The sequence below is a fragment of the Zonotrichia albicollis genome, chromosome 14 (assembly GCF_047830755.1).
Source record: "Zonotrichia albicollis isolate bZonAlb1 chromosome 14, bZonAlb1.hap1, whole genome shotgun sequence".
Lineage (NCBI taxonomy): Eukaryota > Metazoa > Chordata > Aves > Passeriformes > Passerellidae > Zonotrichia > Zonotrichia albicollis.
Window position 1 is genome coordinate 8330501 of NC_133832.1, and position 19336 is coordinate 8349836.

At 38.5% G+C, this 19336-nt stretch overlaps 1 protein-coding gene across 3 annotated transcripts in view; it reads left to right on the top strand.

The window, feature by feature from the left end:
• Nucleotides 1–19336, top strand: part of MAMLD1 (mastermind like domain containing 1) — a 244679-nt gene that overhangs the window by 58016 nt on the left and 167327 nt on the right. For all 3 annotated transcript variants that reach the window (XM_074551738.1, XM_074551736.1, XM_074551739.1), the window contains exon 3: nucleotides 11226–11353. The gene's annotated coding sequence lies outside the window, so the exon portion shown is untranslated. The remainder of the gene's footprint in view (nucleotides 1–11225; nucleotides 11354–19336) is intronic.

Here is a 19336-nt window from a genome sequence, read left to right on the forward strand (position 1 = left end):
CTCTTTGTGCACAGTGACTCACCAGGGTGGGAGTTAGGAACAGAGTTAAGAGGTGGGGTGTTTGTATTTTTATGGAAAATGTCTCAGAGTTGGTATTTGATATTTTGCTTTTGTGGTTGCTTGCTTATTTAGCAGAGTAAATTTGCTTTTTCTTCTTTTCTTTTGTTTGCCTTCTGCAGTTTTTCTGTCTGATGAACTGTATGATATGTTTAAATGTGGACAGCACTAACTGATTGGTATTATATTCTGATATTTTCAGCTAGCAGTAAGCATAAGGGGATGTTATTCTGCAGTACACTGAGTACATGCATACATTGAAAAGTTTCTAGCACACTGTAATATGGCTTTTTATTTTTGTTGTATGTAACTTTCTCACATAAAAGAGCTCTCATTCAACTTCTTGCCATACCCAGAAGTACAGTACTACTTTGACAGTCAGGGAAATGTCATAAAAAGCACTGCTGACATGCAAATGTATTGGATGGAAGCGATAGGCACAGGAACTATCTCGATTTTCAGCATTTATTTTTCTATAATATAACTTTTAGGTGTTCCCAAGCGTATTTCCTGTCTTCCCTGTGTGGTCACAGTTCTGTCACTCAGGTTTAGCTTTCTGGCATTTTTTGAACCCTGGAAGTCTTATCACTCTGGTCTAAAATTGTCCTTGCAAGGAATATATGACTCTTTTACATGTTTATTCCTGTAAGTGGAAAATTGATTACAGCAAAGTCTGCAATCATAAGGTCAGATTTCAAGATAAAAGTCGGGAATTATCAGGAAATTCTGTGGTCTTCTTTCTGCTTTATCATATATATGGCCTAGGGAAGCACAAATATGATATCGATAATGTTCTTAGTACATCGTTAATGCTCTTATAACCTGCTAATTTTCTGATATGCCAAATACATGCAAAGCATAGTAAGATCTGAGTTGCAGGGATTGTTCTTTACTACCCTTTGGTATTTAGGCAAGGATCTGTATAAGTCATCATAGTAACTTTACATTGGTCAGTTTATATTTGATGAAAGCTAAAAATATTTTTCTAGTCCTTATCTGTAACACTGTAGTCAGGAGACACTATTTTTACAGAAGAAAGGGCCATTGATCGTGTTTAAATGTCATCATAGCAAAAAGCAGTCAAAACAGAGCCTACTGAAAACTGCCTTCCAGGAACACAGGAGGAAAAACTGGTGACACAAATCCCTCCTCTGGTACCTTTGTGCTGGATTTGCAGCATTGTAGAATATATTCACTTTACTCTGCTCAGCAGCACAGCCCTGTATCCTGACAGCTGAGTAATGTTCTGCTCACGTCTTCCCTTGTAAAATGAAAAAAGTAGATAATTTAATATAGATGTGACAAGTGCAAGATAGATTTCTACCCAGCACTGTTCACTGCTGAAAACCTTCTTTAAGGACAGCCACATTCTTAAATTCTCCTCCCCCCACCTCCCCATTTTCCCTTGCCCTAATTAAACACAATACAGAGAAAACTAAAACCTAAATTTATTCTTTGATCATTTCAGTATGAAAAATCTCTTCTGTCTCCTGTTCCACAAAATAAGCCAGTGTCTGTTATTTCTGCCAAAGAACAGCCTTTCTGTGAGACATATGCGATACAATGTATATACATTTCCAGTGCAGATATTTTTGGTCCATCACTGATTTTCTTAGAGTTTTTACTCTTTCCTGAATCACAGATGCAGTTTACTGCTACTTCTTGTGGCCACTGTGGTTGCGGGGCCAAATTAAGGTTATTGCCTTCTGAGGCAAAGCATGGCAAATTCTTTCAATCCAAATTACATTTCTGAGTTTGGCAGGGTTTTTGCTTGGATTACACCTGCTTTTTAAAACAAACACATTGGACAGTCCCCATACAACATGTGCATTAGACATACACAGCATCGTTGGGCTGTCCTGGTGCTGCAGTAGAGGTGTTATATCCTGCTTTCTGGTCTTCAACCCATTTCTGTCCCCCTCCAGCATCAGTGCTGTCTGCTGCTCCAGAGCAGTGCCTTGGTGCTGGAGGCAAGCTCTGCTGCTCCTCTGTCCCTCTCAGCCAGCGAGGCACCTTCTTGTCTCCAGGACAGCTCAGAAGTGAAGCAGAGCTGTTGCTGGTGTGGGAAGTCTGTAAAGTCTTTGAGGGATGAGGTTGTGTTGAGGTGAGCAGAGTTTAACAAGGGACCCAGCACCGCTGTGGAAGCTGCATCCTCGGTAACAGCAAAAGCAGATTGAATTGGGAAAGGTAGAGGTTAGCATGGGATTCAGCGCTTCTAAATCCCACTGAGCTTTTTCCAAAGTCTTTAATACCATCATGGATTTGTTTGTGTTCTTATACTGTCTCTCAAAGTCAGTGTTGTGAAAGATCCAAATGGTTGTGACCCATCACTTATTTGATTTTATAGTACATATTTTTGATTAAGGTTATCCAGTAGCAGAACTTGAAATTTTGGGACATTGCTTCAGACACTTTAATTCTCAGTGCTTGAGAATTGGGGTTTTTTTGTGAAATTGAGAGCGGATTCACCACGAAGCTCAATGGGTGAAATGTTAGCTTACTACCAAACATTAAATACCTACATGTTTGCTGCCATTCACCAGAGTGTACCTTTCAACCTGGAGTTTTAAATGCAAAATTATCTATGTCAAAGGAGTAACTTTTCTCCTATGCACTTGATGTGGTACATATACACTGCTTCTGTGAGATGCACCATGCTCAAATGTCCCCACACCAAGGAAGGAATACAAATTAAAAGACTGAGTACAAAAGACCTCTCTTCATGTTTTCACCAGTATCCAGCTTAGAAATTATTCAAACACACTAGTTAAGGAAAAAAACTAATCTCTTCAAACTAAAAGGAATATTTTAATCTAAAAACAATTTTAATAGCTTTAAAAATTCATAAAGATTGACTGTTTGCCCAAACTTGTAGTGCTGTTCTATTGACTCTCTGCTCAGCCCTGCACAGATGGTAACTCCCATTCACTTTGATGGGAGATTTGCCTGGGGTAGGACTGCAGAACTGATGCCCAGGATGTTAATTAAATGTACAGTCAGCTGGCCAAAAAGTAGCTGGTTGAATCATAAGGACAGCTCTTCCTGGCTTACCTAAGAATACATCTTAGCATATAATTAAACCACAAAAACTGACATCAAAGTAATGATAAGGGCCTAATGTAATGCAAGTAACTGAGGAAATTCAGGCCAACATTCCTTCCTTTGATCACCCAGCTGGGCCAGGCTAGTACACAAGTCTGGGTCTGGATACTCCCTTTCTCCAGCACTGGTAGAGGTGAAGGAGGTAAAACTGATGGAACTGGCTAGATTGGATGAAGTGGTTGGGAGGTAATAGCTTTTGTTGCACATACCTGCAGAATCCCTCCACAATTAGAAGGTGGGAACAGGAATCTTTAGGTATAAGATTTTTCCATGGTGTGAAGAAATGCTCAGAGACAGCATACTTTTATAACTTGATCTCCATATTTCACACTGCTCCAAACTCCACGAATTTCTGTATCAGCTCAATGGGGTTTTTCCCCTTGGATGTGATTGCTTTACAGTGGGAGAAAGCTGGGGCAAGTGAAGGGGTAACGCCCCTGGGTGCAGAACTGCTCAGGAAGGGCTCTTTGCAGGTGCAAAGCTACTAGAAGCTTAGGAACTGTGTTTCTATCCCATATCTCTTGAAGCTGTAAGTCTTAACTTTACAGATGTTTTAACTCATTCTTGTTTCACTTAACATTGTCTTAAGCTGGAAAAACAAGATCTAGAAAAGACTTACTACTCAGTATTATCAAAATGAGCTGGAAAAACAAAGTTGAAGAATAGTTAGCAATGCTTTACTGGAAATAGAAAAGTATATATGAAATGTACTTTCACATGGATTTGTCCTGAACCAGATACTGTTAAATATTCATTAGTGACTTCATTGATTGGATAAGGAATGTTCATATGAAATTTGCAGATACCACAAAGCTTTGAAGACTCCAGGTATAGAGGAGAACATTAGAATTTCAAGGGATCTTTACAAATTAGAAAGATGATATGAAAAAAACCCAGGATGCAATTAAAAATAAGTCCAGTTTCAGTACTTAGACAAGAAGGATCATTCATAGAATCAGCTCAATGAGAAACAACCAACCAATTTGCAGTAATAAAGGAAAGGAATTAAGGGGTTTAGCTGTCTACAGCTTGAACATGAATGGGGAATGTCATACTAGTGTAAAAAAAAGTGGAGGGGAGAAATTTTGAGTTCTAAAATCAGGAGCACAGTCTGCAAAATGAATGAAGTATTTCTTCTCTTTTACAGCTGTGAAAAGTTCTGAGCTAAGTTAAGTTTTAATTCTTATGTGCACCAGAACAGAGAAACCTATGAGAAAAGAGGGTTGTTTAGACTAGAGGTTAAAACACTGAGTAGAAACATGATAGCAGTCTTCAAATACAGAAGAAAGCTGGTGCAAAGCCAAAGGGAATAACCTTGTGGACAGGACAGACTGAGTGATTCAAGCACAAAACAAAATGTTTTGCTAGGCTTTAGGCAAAAGCTTTTTTTGACAATAAACACAAATGTAGAACCATTACCTTTTTTCATTAAGCTGAGGTCAGAAAAAGTGCCTGTCTGGAATGAGAAGGATATAATTCAGGATGTCTTGGAGTAGCTTCAACTTTTCTTCTTCAAGCTCCTTCCTGTTTTGTAGCATTCTCTGCTTTGTAACAAGAGGCTTTAGGAATCTCTCCAGGAGACTTGTTTCTCTGCTTACCCTGGGCTGGCCCTGACTGGTTTAAATCCCTCTCAGAGAGCCTCCTGAGGCTGGATCCATATTTTTGAGATGCAGGTTGGCCCACTGTTTCTTTGGCCAACTTTTTGGGTTGCTAGTAGCAGACTTTCCATAATTGGGATTACATGATGCACTTGGCAACTAGTTGTTGTTTTGGATTTTTCTTCAATGATGGCCTTGAAGCATTTGTGAGAAAGAATCAGTGAGACTGTTTGCCTTTAAAAGACTTGTTTGTTACACTAAATATCTGGCTGGTCTGATGTTGTCCTGGCCACGTGGGAGGCTGCTGGGTTTTCCTATGTCAGGTAGCAGCCACATGTTTTCAGTGAGAATGACCTTCCTTCCAGATCAACAGCAACAAGAACAATTGTGTTTGTCCTCAAAACCAGCCCTCAACATATTAAGTGAAAGTGGTTAAAGGTGGTTACAGCCTTTACAGCTTAAATACTGAGTTAAGTAAAAGTTATGTAAGGTCATAGAAAAACAGTAAACACCAGAAGACTGAAATGGATGGTACTTATCACTGGATGATACCAACTCAACCAAGCATGAGACACACAAGCTGGATGTAGACAGATAATTGTATTTCTCTAGGCTCTATTTGATTTTAAAATAAAACTAAAATTAGGTTTCAGACAGTAGAAGTCAGTGGAAAGTGCTCCAGTGGTACTGTGTAGAGCCTGCTTCAAGGTCCTGGGTATAGACATTCTTCTCTAGAACAAATTATTTTTCTTCTGCTAATAAGAAAAACAAGGGGAAACAGATTGCAAGATCTTAATGGGCTTTTTTTTCCAGTGGGTTTCGTGCCAAATTCTATCCTCGCATGAGTTCTTGAAACCTCTGATTTCACAGGGACTTCATGGCTGTAAAAGAATAGATTTCTTGGTCTTCATGTCTAAAAAGCTTCCTTCTGTATAAAGTGCTTTACACATGGAATGGCTGCTGAAGCAAATTGACTAGAATGGCAGTCAATTTTACACTGCTGCCCTCCCACCTGAAAAGCACTTTCGATGCCCTACAGAGAAAAGAAATGAAAGAGGAGGGGTAGACACATGCACATACACACAGAGAGAAAAGATGCTTGCAAGGAAGGCTTTAAAAAGTGAGCAAAAATGAACTAGTACTGTCTGCTCTCTGTCCTACATTTTTGCTATACTGATCTGGAGAGGTGTTTCTACAGGGTGGAGCAACTCCAGTGAATGCACATTGAGACAAGTTCAGAAATTCAGTTCTTATCTGCACTAGGACGTTACCCTCAAATAGCTTTGCTTAAGGCCTAGAGTATTCCCAAGTTACATCCAGGGAAAGTGAAGATTTCACTTTTAAATCTGTTTCTAAAAGATGCCTACCTGCCTAATGTCTTCCTATATTGTAGTTTTTAGGGATATATTTTGTACTGAAGTTAATTCAGCATATCTCTGCTGAGTATATTACTGTTATATCAGTTTTATATCAGTGGAGTTTCTAGTCCCACATCATCAAACCAATCTACAAGCTTTAACAAATATTGACCAGATGTCTTTAAAACTAAAATTGTCTTCTTTGAAGAAGGGTCCTGACAGCTCTGACCAGTAGTATTCATGAAGCTTTGACTGTAAAAGTCTATTCTAGAAAATAATCTTCAGCATATGTGGTCAAACAGAAGTGCTGCTAATGCAGCAGCTACGTTAGAGAGTGAGAACAGGAGTGATAGGAGACCATGCCAGGAAAATATGTTGATTATGCAAGGTCTCTATCTTTTGCAACAAGAATGGTGTAGTGATATGACATAAGATTGAACAGCTGTTTCTCTGAACATTTGAGAGTTTTTGGAATATATTTTAAGAATGTCTTCTGTGTCCAAAAGGCAGCCTATTTGGGGCTGTTCTTGAATACTCAGATTTTATTTTCAGGAATGTAACAGAAAGGGATACACACAATATAATGACTCCAAATGTTACCCCATCTAGAAAAAGTGTATTTTCAAGGATCTTATCTGATTTCAAGAGCTCAAGAAAAATTTTAAACCCCTTCTCAGAATTTCACATCATTATGGGAAGCCTTTCTTGAATTTATTTTCAGATAAATTTTCTTCTTTTACATATACTAAAGCTGTTTGAGTACTGGTTATGGTGACAGCCTTTGCAGTGTTATCTTTGATTTTCATTTTTCATCTGAAAAAGGTTTTTTTGATAGTGTCTCTAAGGAACTGTTCCTCTTTACAAATGTTGATTCTGTGTTCCTCATTGGTTGAAGACAATGAGCAGATTCTCAGATATGGTAAATTGTCATTGTTCCATCAACTCCTATGCTGATTTGGACAATCTGACTGACTAACTGTAATAACATACATTTTTTCTGATCAGTAGCAATCTTACATTTAAAAAATTGAGATTTATATCATCAAAGCATTAGAGTTATACATTATCTTTAGAAGAACACTAATTTGTGTGTTTATTTTCATTCATAAGGAAATGTATAATCAATTCTTTCTACCCTGTTCAATTTAATTAGGTAAATGTCTGGATCTATATTAATTATGTCTAAATCTTTAATTTTATTAGTCAGATATGATCTAAACATTGCAGAATCTTGTTCATTGGAACATCTATTTAATGAAACTTCTTGTTACTGGAAACTTGGACTATGTGTCCCAATATGCATAATATGTATTGAGAATTCATTATTTATGGGTAGCATATCTCCTCCTGATCAGGGTTATAGAAGTTAAAAACATTTTACACATAAAGTATTCTCTTCTCTCTGAATTCTGCCCTGAGTTGAATATTCTTTAATTTTTAGTCAATAATGAAATTATTTAGTATCTGTCATGTTCCTTGTTTTTCATTTGATTCCTCTTCTATTCCTTGTCACCTGTTCATCAGTCAGTACCAGAACCTGGCCTTCAAATTGCAAAGTCAGTATTTTACTAAAATCTTTGGCAAACTAAATGGAGACCTACAAGAACACTGCTCCTTGCATCAGTGGCAACTGCTAACATGCAAGTCATTTCTGTCCATGTGGATCATACCAAAGAAATTCAGACATGAGACAGGGTCACATTATACTTTTGAATTCATTTGCTATTTATGTTTTGTATTTTTCATACCCTTGGTCAACAATTTTAAAGAAAGTGATACGTGTATGATTTCAGAAGTTGCACAGCTCATTACCTGCAATAGCTGACGATCTGATTTCAGAGACTTGTTTCTTAAGTTAGCAGATTTTTAGCACAGCCTAAGACACTTCAGGCCCCAGATGTGAGAAGGAATAAAAGAATGAGAGCACTCTTGCCTGCTCCTATTCTGGGGCTCCCCGAGGAGCAGCAGTTATCCTTGAAAGCTTCTGTGCTAATGCAGCCACTGGTATGAGGAGGAGCCTGCTCAGCTGCCCCAGGCACAGCAGAGTGAAGGCAGGCTTTCAGAAATACAGGCAGATAAGGCAAAGGAAAGGTGCTGGCAGTGATGCTTATCTTAAATTTTAGAGTTCATAAACTCAAAAAAACCCTCTAACCTGAGTGGATGTTGTAACTGATGTACACTTTCCAGAAATCTATCTAAACTGAAACCACTGAATTCAATGCAGCTCTAACAAGGACTCACTGAAGCCAGGTCAGGCTTGAAAAAGCAAAAGAATTTCAGTAGACTTGTGCCTTATGAAAGCAGGGAGCAAACTATAAATGATCAATTTTCGATCTGCAGCTGAATTAACTAGGAAAATAGAGTTTGCCAGTGATGGGCTCTCCTGAATCCAGGCTTGTCACTGTGGTGAAGAGGCTCTTTCTCAGAGGACAAGCACAGTAGAGTTAAGGGAGAATGGGTTTGTGGCTGGCCACGTGAGCTTTTGCTAAAATACCAGTTCAAGCACAGAAGCCTGACCTATGACTTTTTCTGCGAGTGTTTTTGAGGCAAAGTCATGCATATTCTGCAATGAATGGAACCTGAAATGTAGAGGCTCAGCATTGCTACTAGCAGTGAAGTGCCTGACTATAAATAGTGTATTTCAGTCGATTTTAATCCTGAGAAACAGCATTTATCTCATGACAGCCCCCTCTCTTCTTTTTTCTCCTTATGTAAACTGCTTCCTTAGAGATCAATTCAAACAGATACACAAACACATTAGCTTCCTAAGTAATAATTACGGCAATGTAAACAATATAGCAAGTGATGGAACATGTTAAGAAATATATACATCCTCATCAAATGCTGAGATTTGTAATAACCTGCTCTGACTACACTTTCATTGTAGTCATTCATTGTAGTCTCACCTGTTTTACCTGTTGCTTTTTTACTGTCATAAAATTGCAAACTACAATTATGCTTTGGTCTTCAGCCATACCATGTTATAGCACACATGCTGAGGGCATGGCGCATGAGCAGAGCCCAGTCCATCTGCATATTTGCACATGTCTGCTTTTAAACATGTAAGCTTTGTGCTGACATGCAGCCTACCTTCTCAGAAGATGTCTTAACCTCTTTGCTTGGCTGTGCTCTGAGTTTATGAAATTTATGTCTTCTGGTGAGAAAAGAAACCGAAGGCTTGGGTGACATTCACACATCTGTTGTGCAAATACTGCCTGTACCTGTGAGCTGCCTGTGCTATTGGAACTCCTGCCTTGATATCAATGTCTTTTTAGGTGCCCTAGCTGAGAAGCAACTTAGAAATTGTAAGGTAGTGCTATTGAAACCAAAAATACATAAATTGGGTGTGTTGTCAGCTGATACCTCTTGCCTTAATGCCAGTAAAGGCTGCTGACACGTGTGGTCACAGCGAGGAGGCTCTGCAGTGTGAATGGAGCAGCTGCTGCTGATCAGGGAGGGAAATCAATGACTCAGCATTCATCAGAAGCATCCTCCTGCTGGTCACCACTGCCAAGTGCCAACTCATCGATTTTCCTCCCTGCTAGGCGAAGACTGCTCTATTTTCTTTACAGCAAGCTCTAAAATGTTTCCAGTGCACTGTGTGCAGCTGTCAGCTCCCATTGGTGGCTCTCAGTAGGAGCACCCCAACACATGAATTGCATTGGGGCTGGGGCATAAATCTCAAATTTGCCCAATGTAGTTTTTTCAAAGTGCCTGAAGCTCAGCATGTGTGAATCTACAAATCACCCTATCTGCCCCAATCAGCACAAATGAGGTGTCCTGCTTGCCATAGGCTCACTAAATATTTTTTCTTGTGAAGTGGCAAATGGAACACAATATGCATGGCTCACAGATTCACAGCCACTGAAACAAATCCAACAGCATGCAGTTGTCATCAAGAAATATGTCTAGGAAAGCCTCTCTAGCCACACAGCTTCAGCACAGCATGTGAGTACCAGCCAGTCCTTGAATATTCAGCCAAAGAGATTGCCATATATAGTGCACATTAGGAGTGCTGCCCTTTGATTTCTCCTTTTAAAAGAAATCATCCTTGCAGCTGTTCTCCATTGTTCCTCAGTCTTGAATGTCTTCTTTATTTAAAGGGACTCTGGAAATCAAAAATAGAGTCAGAAAGGGGTCTTTGTCTGCCAGCATTAAAATCTTGTGAGTCATGTTTCCTGAAATCTTTCATAAAATTCAGTCAGAATTCAGCTCAACAGCTTCAACTTCAGAAATGCTGTGAAGGTGACTACAAACAATGATATTCATTTACAATTTGAAAAACTCATTTACCCCAAAATGTGTGATATATTCACATACATCTCTTTTCCGTTTCGTTTACAAAGAGCAACAGAATTGTGGCATTGAACAATAAAGCTTGAAAGCTTTCAGTTCCATTCTGTTTTGAAAATGCAAATGAGACAAGTTCTGAAATCTGCAACCCAGCTTCTACTTGCTGATTTATATCTAAGAAATGGCATGTTTACTAGAATACCTACTGAAACAGAAGATTTACTTAAAACCAGTTTCTCACTTTATTAGAGTTACAAAGATTTTCAGACCTGTAACATCACTGTACTCTTCAGAAACAAGGAAATATGCAAATAAGTTATGTATAATAGCTGCTGCTTGCTATGTTTGTAAAATAATTATATTTACCAGTTAATTGACCTTGTGTGCACAATAGGGACAAAAATAAAGAAATGATGCATGAAAATTCAGAGTAGCACTGAATTGGATTGGTTTGGAAAAATATATTAACTGTTAATTTTCAAAAATAGCAAGCAATTAATTGCTGCTGTAATGAACATTTCTGTTTTACTCAGGCAACCATACTACGTTAACATAATACACTGCAAGTCAAGGCAGACCACTTTATTGCAGTGTTTGTGCTGCAGTAAGTACAGCATTGGTTTAATGTTAAATTTTCATCTCAAATGTTCTTACAGGAATGCAGATGTTGTCCTGTTTGTTGATCTTGTTAAGATCTCTGTCATGTGAGTGCCAGTGCGTGTAGTAACACCTAATAAATTATGTAAAGTGTTGCAGTGTACTGCACTTGTATGACCATTTCAATATACTGTAATTGTTTTCTGCACTTCCCCCACAGGTTAGTCTGGCTTCCAGCAGAGGCAGAAGTGAATAACAAGCCAATCAACATGCAAAATATTGAACAGAGCAGCTCAGCACAGAGCCATCAGCCAAACGTGAGATTAGCGTGTGGCTGCAGACAGGACGGTGAGTCTACACTCGGCTTCCTGAGCCTTGCACGTCTCTCCCTGTATTTTCTGAATCACATTTCTGTTGTTTGCTGGTCAAAATGAGCTGTTCCTCATGTCAGCACTGATGATTAATACAGTGACAGAAGCAGGGCCAGATTGTGTTTGTTGCCAAGTACCAGTGAGGGTCTTCATTTTGCCTGTTTGGAGCTTTGGAACTTGTCCCGGGGGATAGGTGTGAGCCCCTAGTCTTGATCTGGAATGGGAAAAGCAGGTACTGTGGGGATATGACCTGGTGATCTGACTGGCCCTTGCAGTGTTCAGCACTCAGGACCCTACTCTGACATGCAAAGGCACTTGGTCTGGCTTTACCTGAGGAGCTGTGATCCCATCACAGTGTGCGATTCTGCCATGCCCTGCTGGGACATTCCCTTTTACTTCAATAGATTTGGCTTGAGGACCCCATTGTCCAAAGACATTTAGTTTGTGGCTCAAGGAGTTTTCTGTTGAGCAAACCCAGGTCTGTTATTTACAATGGTACTTGGAGGACTTTGGAAGGCTTTTGGAAGGTGTTCTGGCCTTTGCCTTTCGAGCCCACTGAGTGGGAGCCTGCTTGCACAAGGAAGGTCTTTTGTCTGATGGGAAGATCTGGCACTGGCAACTGAGCTGAGGCCACTGGGCTCCGAGTGGATGAACCACACTTCAGAGATTTTAGAAGGTGGCAAATTTCAGCCTGTGGAGTGTTTGACCAGTCATTTGAAAATTAAAACCTCTGAATTGCATCACGAATCCTCTGAGGCATCCAGCACACTTTTTTTTTTTTTTTGATTCAACGTGTTTTTAACTCATTTTTGTAGCCTTTTTGAAATTCACATTAGCTACCATAAGACTAGATGGATGACTGCCCATAATTTGGCTCAGCTCTCAGTAGTCAGGTATCTGCAAGTTGGGAAGCATGGATTTTTGCTGTGTAGGTTGATTCCTTTCTATGAAACAAGTAGAATGTTTTTGCTGTATCTTTTCCAGAAATGAATATTTTACAATCCTCCTCTAGTGCCAGAACACCCTTATGAAAGCAGCTAACCTGTGCTAATGATTGTTTAAGAATAAAATGAAAAAAAAAAACGAGCACAGGAACTTATCTTCTCTGAATTTATGGCATTGCAGTCCTTCCCATGGCAACACAGATAGTCAGATGGTTCAGTAGCAAAGTACAAGCAGGAAGAAAAGGCAAACAATGACAGAGAGGGGAAAAAAAAGGGAAAGAAAGCAATGTGATTTTCTATCTATTAGACTAGCTTTCTATTAGACTAGCTTGTCTAAAACATATACAGAAAGCCCTTTAATATCCCATTATACTGTATACTGAAGCATTCAGGTCTAATACTATTACTGATAAAGAAACCAAAAGCATATTTACAGAGACTGAATGTCTATAAAGAGCAGATCAAGCAAGTCTCTTGAGAGAAGAAAGTCCCATATCAGATTATTGTGTGAAAAAAATTAGCGTGCTCATCTCAATTACAGCACCAATTTGGTTTATTTAAAAAGGAAGTAATTCTGGGTTTATATCATAAAATCACTTTTTTTAAGCCTGTAAACATCCAATAAATTAAATTTTTAGATAAGATCCATTTTGCAAAAAGCTATTTATGAAAAGCTTCAAATAATAATTAGAGAGGATTTAATAACCTAATCACTGACTAATGCTAGCACACAGTAAGTACACTGAATTAGATCCTTTTGTGGAGTTACTGTTTTACCTCATCTCATTTGGCAGCTTATTATACAATGTAAGTTGCTCAAGCCTATAATCCCTAGACCAGTGAAGGTATGTAGCAGAAAAATTCTGATTGTAGTCTCTTGAGTTAGTAAGTAAAAAATCTTTGAAAATGTTTGTCAAGATAACAATCTAGCTGAACCTAATGCAAAAGCAAAATACAGTGTTATACTGTAAATTTATGAATGTTAACATCTGAAATATAAAAGAAAGTTATGCTGCTTAGCATAAACATAGATTAAATATTGTCAGTATAGCATGGAATATTAAAGCTTTTCCTTTAAAACTATGTGCATATTTTGGCTTATGTTAACTGCAGTGCCCTGCTAAATGTTGCAGGTATTCTACTAAAGTTAATATGAATCCTTTTGTTTATTTTAATGCACTTTGACCCAGACTCTGGAATTAATTTAATTCCTGGTCATCCAATTTACTTCTGAATAAAAATAAGTGAAATGGCACCCCGAGCCTGTCAAGAGAGAGGGTGGGATGATGGCCCAAAATCAGAAGCATAACACCGTACAAGTTATATCCCTGAGAACTAAAACTACCCCTTTACTACTTAAATCTTTTCTAGTGAGATTTAATTTAATTTTTAAGAACTTCAGGGCAGGTTAATGAAGGTCTACTCACATAATAGACACAAGATATTTAAAATGGGTCAAACCAAAAACCCTGGACAGGCCATTGCAATACTTGGGGAGTTTAAAATCCTGAACCAAACTTCTTGTGTTAAAAATGCTTGGCCATGGTCGCTCTTAGCATTGATGCTCTCAGTGGTCACTCCTCAGTGTTCTGTCACATCTGTCTGCTGGTCAAGGCACCAGACACACAACACTGAAACACAGCACACCAGGGCAGCAGCACACCCTGGACACAGTCAAGGTGCATTTCACTGTGTATACTGAAATGTAGGAGAGCACTGAAGTTAAGAGAAGGCTGGAGAGGAAAAATACAAATACAATCAAGCAGAGCTGTGTGTGTATATATATATGCAGATTAGGGAACAGATCCTTCATATTGGAGCTGTCCTCAAGGAAGAAAAAGATTAAATACTGTCAGATCAACAATGTGACCACTTCCATAGAAACTCTTCTGGTGCCATTAAAAAGTTTCCATTGAAGCTAACTATAATGATACAGTCACAAAGATTTGGCTCTTAACAGCTCTAAGTGGTATGTGCCCTTCAAATTCCACCTGAAGGGCAATCAGGTACCCATAATGAGAAAGTGAAAAATGAGAAGGGATTTTTAGGTTTTGAACAAAAGAATTTTAAAATGTGTGTGTATATATGCCTGACAGAAAGTTAGCCCTTAAAACCCTATATAATTGCATGCATTATATTTGTGGAAGTGTCTTATTGCCACTGCATTGCTATTAAAATGCAAAGCAAGTGCAAGCATGTCATGTTTATTAAACCACTAAAAAAAAAGTTCTGACAGTGTTATGACTTCACTTTTCAAAGCATATAAATGGGCAGGGCAAAAAAGGGGAAGGAATCAGAAACCAAACTCTCAGTTTACTCTTTCATGCCTCATTATTGGAACATGCAGGGTGGAATATGTAGTCCTTTGAGATGTCTGCAATAATAATTTTAAGATTTAGAATAAACGATCTCAAAGTACATTGCAAATTTAACAGTTTGATATCAACTTAGGCACAAGATGATTGCAGCTGTAGCTGAGATTTCCTAGGCAAAAGGCTTACAGCAAGGGAAGAACATGTTCTCTTTTTCCCCTAAGAAAAGGCAAAGGAATCATAGGTGTGCAGGGTGTAATTATGCCGGCTGAAATGAGGCCAGTTCACTACAGCTATTTCCTTATTCTTTACAAAAAGTGCTGCAGATGATTAGATTGTCAGTATCAAATATCATCTGCAAGGTGGCAGCTCCAGTAGCTTATCCAACAGTGTCCAGTTTTCAGAGCATGGGATAAATCTAGGCAGGGCAACATGGAGCATTTGCCCTTATTTTTTTGTGACCCCATGTTACACATCAGTGGAGCTGGAGATCCAGTGCCTACTCATTCATGCTTTCAGCTTGAAGTTTCTGTTTATTGAATCAGCCCTTCCATTATCATCATTTATGTTCTATTCATACAACATTTCTATCTATTGTAGTACCTCTTCTCAGGATTTAAATAACTCTGGCACTGAATGGCTTGTGCAATCTGAACAAATAGTCTTAAACTATCAGAATAGCTTTATCTGAAACATACAAACAGATTAAAGGAAAAACATTGTTTGTGTTCTTTTTGTGTTTTGTAAGAGTTATGCAGGAATAGAGATAGTCAGCATTGAGTACTTTCTGGCAACTGACAGATGCAGTCCCAGCAGATGAAGAAAATTGCTATGACTTCAAAATGAACTCTCTGCATGTTCTGGAAATGTTCTCCACTGTCCAGTTAATTACATAGCTTTGTATTTTTTATTATATGTAAGATGTTGCTGAAGACCTGATAACCTTGGGCTTATTTTAACTTCTAGCTGTTCTGGGTAACATCCTTTACTCTACTTCAACTCTTTCTTTCACAATCTTCAGCCAGTCAGATGTTGCCAATCCAGCATCATATCCAGATTTTTAACTTGAAAAACTGCATTGCTACCATTTCTTTGCATCAGAACTGTTGGTTGTTGTGCAACATCTCAAATTGTTTTGAGATCACGAGATAAAAATAGACCATTGGGAATCCAGCAGAGATTAAGCCAGTAACCACACATAATTCTTGCACTCTAAAGATTCCATTGCAGATGCAGTTTTTGAGAGAATGTACAAGAAAAATGATGTTTTTAAACTAAAGCTAGGCTCAAAATTGGAAGCTCCTCTTCAAAAAGCATACGTCTGCTGTGTTGGGAGAGTTTTCTAGAAAAGAGTGGACATGGGGAGAATATGAGTGTCCACATGAACCTCCTTAAAGTCCCTGCTTTTCCTCAACAGCTCTAGGAGAGCTGAGAAGAGGATCTGGTCAATGCAAGTAGTGGTAGAAGGCACTTCAACTTGTTTTCTCAGATCCCAGTAGAGTAGAAGGTACAATATATCTCTCCCTCTCCTTGTGTTTGGCTGAAGATGTCATCCAGAATTTTGCTGGAAAAGTAAAATGGGAATAACTGGCATCTGTAGTCTGATGTGTAATGACCCAAATTGCATGAGCTATGGCAAGCCCTTGCTTACAGTAGGTGTGGAAAAAGGAAATAAAGAGCAGCTGCTGTTTAGGCATGTTTTACAATTACATTAGTTTTGTTTCATTTCAATTTCAAAGTGCATATTGCATGTTGAGTTGTGATGAATATATATTCAAGACAGGAATATTTCATTCATACCTTTCATATTTTGGGTAGAAGTTTGAAATGGATCATCAGAAATTACTTTTCCAAACCTGTTGGTTTGTATGTTTCTGGCAATGCAATTCTCAATCTATTTGAACCCCCTCTTTCTTTCCTTGCACTATTTTGCTGTGTGCTTCTCTGCAATCTGAAATGTTTCCTTTAAGAAATTATACACTTTTACCTTGAAGATCTTCCTGAAGATGGTTCATAGCATGTAGGAAGTCCAAGTCTGTGTGGAAAGGAGAGCCCATTTAACAACTTTTGAGTAGGACAGAAGCATTTTTATTGTTTAATCTTTCCTTGGAAAGGTGGTAAGGCTGGCCAAACAGTGCAGCTGCCTTGGCTCTAAACCTGATATGGCACTAGTACTATAAGTAAGAGTATATATCAGGACAAACCTGGTTTATGGTATCTAACACTTGTGTTTACCTGTTATTCAAAAGCACAAGAATTCCTTCTTGCATCTCCTATTATGAAGTTGTACCATAGTAAGTTGATGCAGGCTGTGCACACCTTCCCTCTCTGGTCAGAGAACAAAGGTTTCCAATTCCCAGGAGTGCTCAGAATGGAGCCTTGCTAACCCTGTTTGCTTCTTGCTGTAGAGCTCTTGTGTCTGTGCTTTGGTGGTGTGGGATAATGTAAGGAGGGCTGTAGGAACACTCCTTCCTTGGCTCTCTGGAAGCAGGCTGGCAGTATTCAATCCTTATTACATTAAGATGATTCAAGGCTGAGAATACTGATGCCACCCTTCCCCCAGCACTCTGCAGACACACACAGACACATGCACACAGAGTATTATCTCTGTTTGCCTTACTAATGTCATTGTGCAGTATTCCATTTTCCTCTCTCTTCTTGTCCCCAGGGTCTGTAACAAACCCCTGCTGGACCTTTTATCCACCCACTAAGTCCAGATTAATTTATTATACTCCATCTAGTTTTTGAACTGTTCCTTCTAAATGTGTGATGGGGCTTAGGGCTGTGCAAAGGGGATTCAAGGATAAGGGGAGAAAACATCCTCAGGCTGTAGCTTACAGTGAAAGGTTGTGTTACAGTATGAGCACCTCTGCTATAATTATGCATAGCCATGGAAGATGATGCAGGAGGAATGACTGATTAGAGCTCATATTTAGCTAAATTAACATCTCAAGTCCATTTTTTTTTGGTGTAAATCTGAGTTCATCATAATCTAAAAGCAAATATTTGCCTTTAATATCTCTTATTTATGCACAGAATACAGTGTACTCTTCATTTCCTTCTTAATTATTATTATTTTTTTAAACAGCTTCCAGGCAGAAAGTCAAAGCCTGCTGTGTTTTATATTATACTCTGCAACTCATTTTCCTGGGTTTTTTTTAATAAAACATCTAATTAATCCATGTAATCTGAATACTGTCTGTTTAAATTCAACATGGTAGTGAAAGAACTGAATGAAAATGTAGCTAATTTGTTATACCTATGAAAGTAAAAGGTAGGTAAAAATATATAGACATAAAAAGTTGAATGCTTTATGCCCAGTGTGTGAATAGTGACTGAAAACAAATAATAATAAGGGTAACTATGAGTAGAAAATGTCTGAAAAAAAGGTCTTGAGTGAAGTGAAAATTATGCTCCTTGTTGTTGCCATCTCATTTTTGCTCATTGCATAGCATGAGCTGGAGCTGATGAGCTTGCATTGGTACCAATAAAATTGCTATTTCTTTTCTATTTGTGGGAAGTCTCAATATGAGGTTTTTGCAGGATTCTGATAAAAAGAAAGCTTCTAAGACTGTTGCAACCCAACCCTCTTTATCTTGGATTGAACACCATGGATGACTAGTTGTGTTAGAAGGTTCTTTTTCTTTATCTCTGTCTGACTCAGCATCTTTCTCTGGGGAAAATGCAAACAAGAGGAGCTGGGGCCAATCATGTATTTAGAAATCGTGTAACTTCAGGTGGCAAAGTCTGTAATAAAAGAAGGGAATTAGAAAAGAGTGCCTTTGGATGAATTATCACCAGCACAATTTTTAATGGAATGTTTGTCAGGCTTTTGCATGAAATACCAGCAGCTCTTTAACATCTTTAAAATTATTACCTAGACAATTTCCAGTAATGATGAAGTTTAAAATTGATGTAGGAAATATTACTATAGTAGAAGTAAAGAGATGCCTCCAAATGGTAATGTACAAACTCTCACAAGGGAAAGCTTACTTGCATATGAAACTTTCCCAGTAGAAACATTATAAATCATACATAAGTCAGAGTATGAATGAGAAAAAGAAAAATAACTATCAAGATAAAGTTTAGAATTACATAGTGTTCATGGTTTGGCACAGACAAATGCAAAGAGAACATGTTTAAGCACGGTCAGCAGAAACTTGGCATCTCATGATATCTGAGTGGAAGCCTGGGAGTCCTGTTTTTTTGAGAAATGTATTAGATCCATTTCTTTGCCCTCTTTTGCACCTGCACCAAAATCAGTCATGACACATCACTGCTAATGGAGAGTCAGGACCATTTTTTTCCCTCAGGAAATCTCACCTTTGAGGCAGAGTGACTTTTGCATGGTCTTGCTTTTAACTATTTTTGCAATTGAGCCTACCAAAACAAAAAAGGATGTGTGGCTTCCCCTCTGGCATGGGGTTGGCCATTCACATTTAGATCCCAGCATGAAATCTCAGCCGTGTTGTACCAGTAGCAAAATTCCAAATGACTTGAACAGGAGCAGCAGCCTTCTGATCCCCATTTTGTTAACTTCAAGGAACCGTTTGTTCTTGGCGGTGACTTTTTGCACTGCAAAAACAAATGGGCACATTTTAAACTACCTAGAAATCTCAATGGTACCAAATCAGTCAGATTTTTTCCAGATCTAGTGTGAAACCATATAATGGCTGTGTCCCTGTACCCAGGATCACTTTGTGT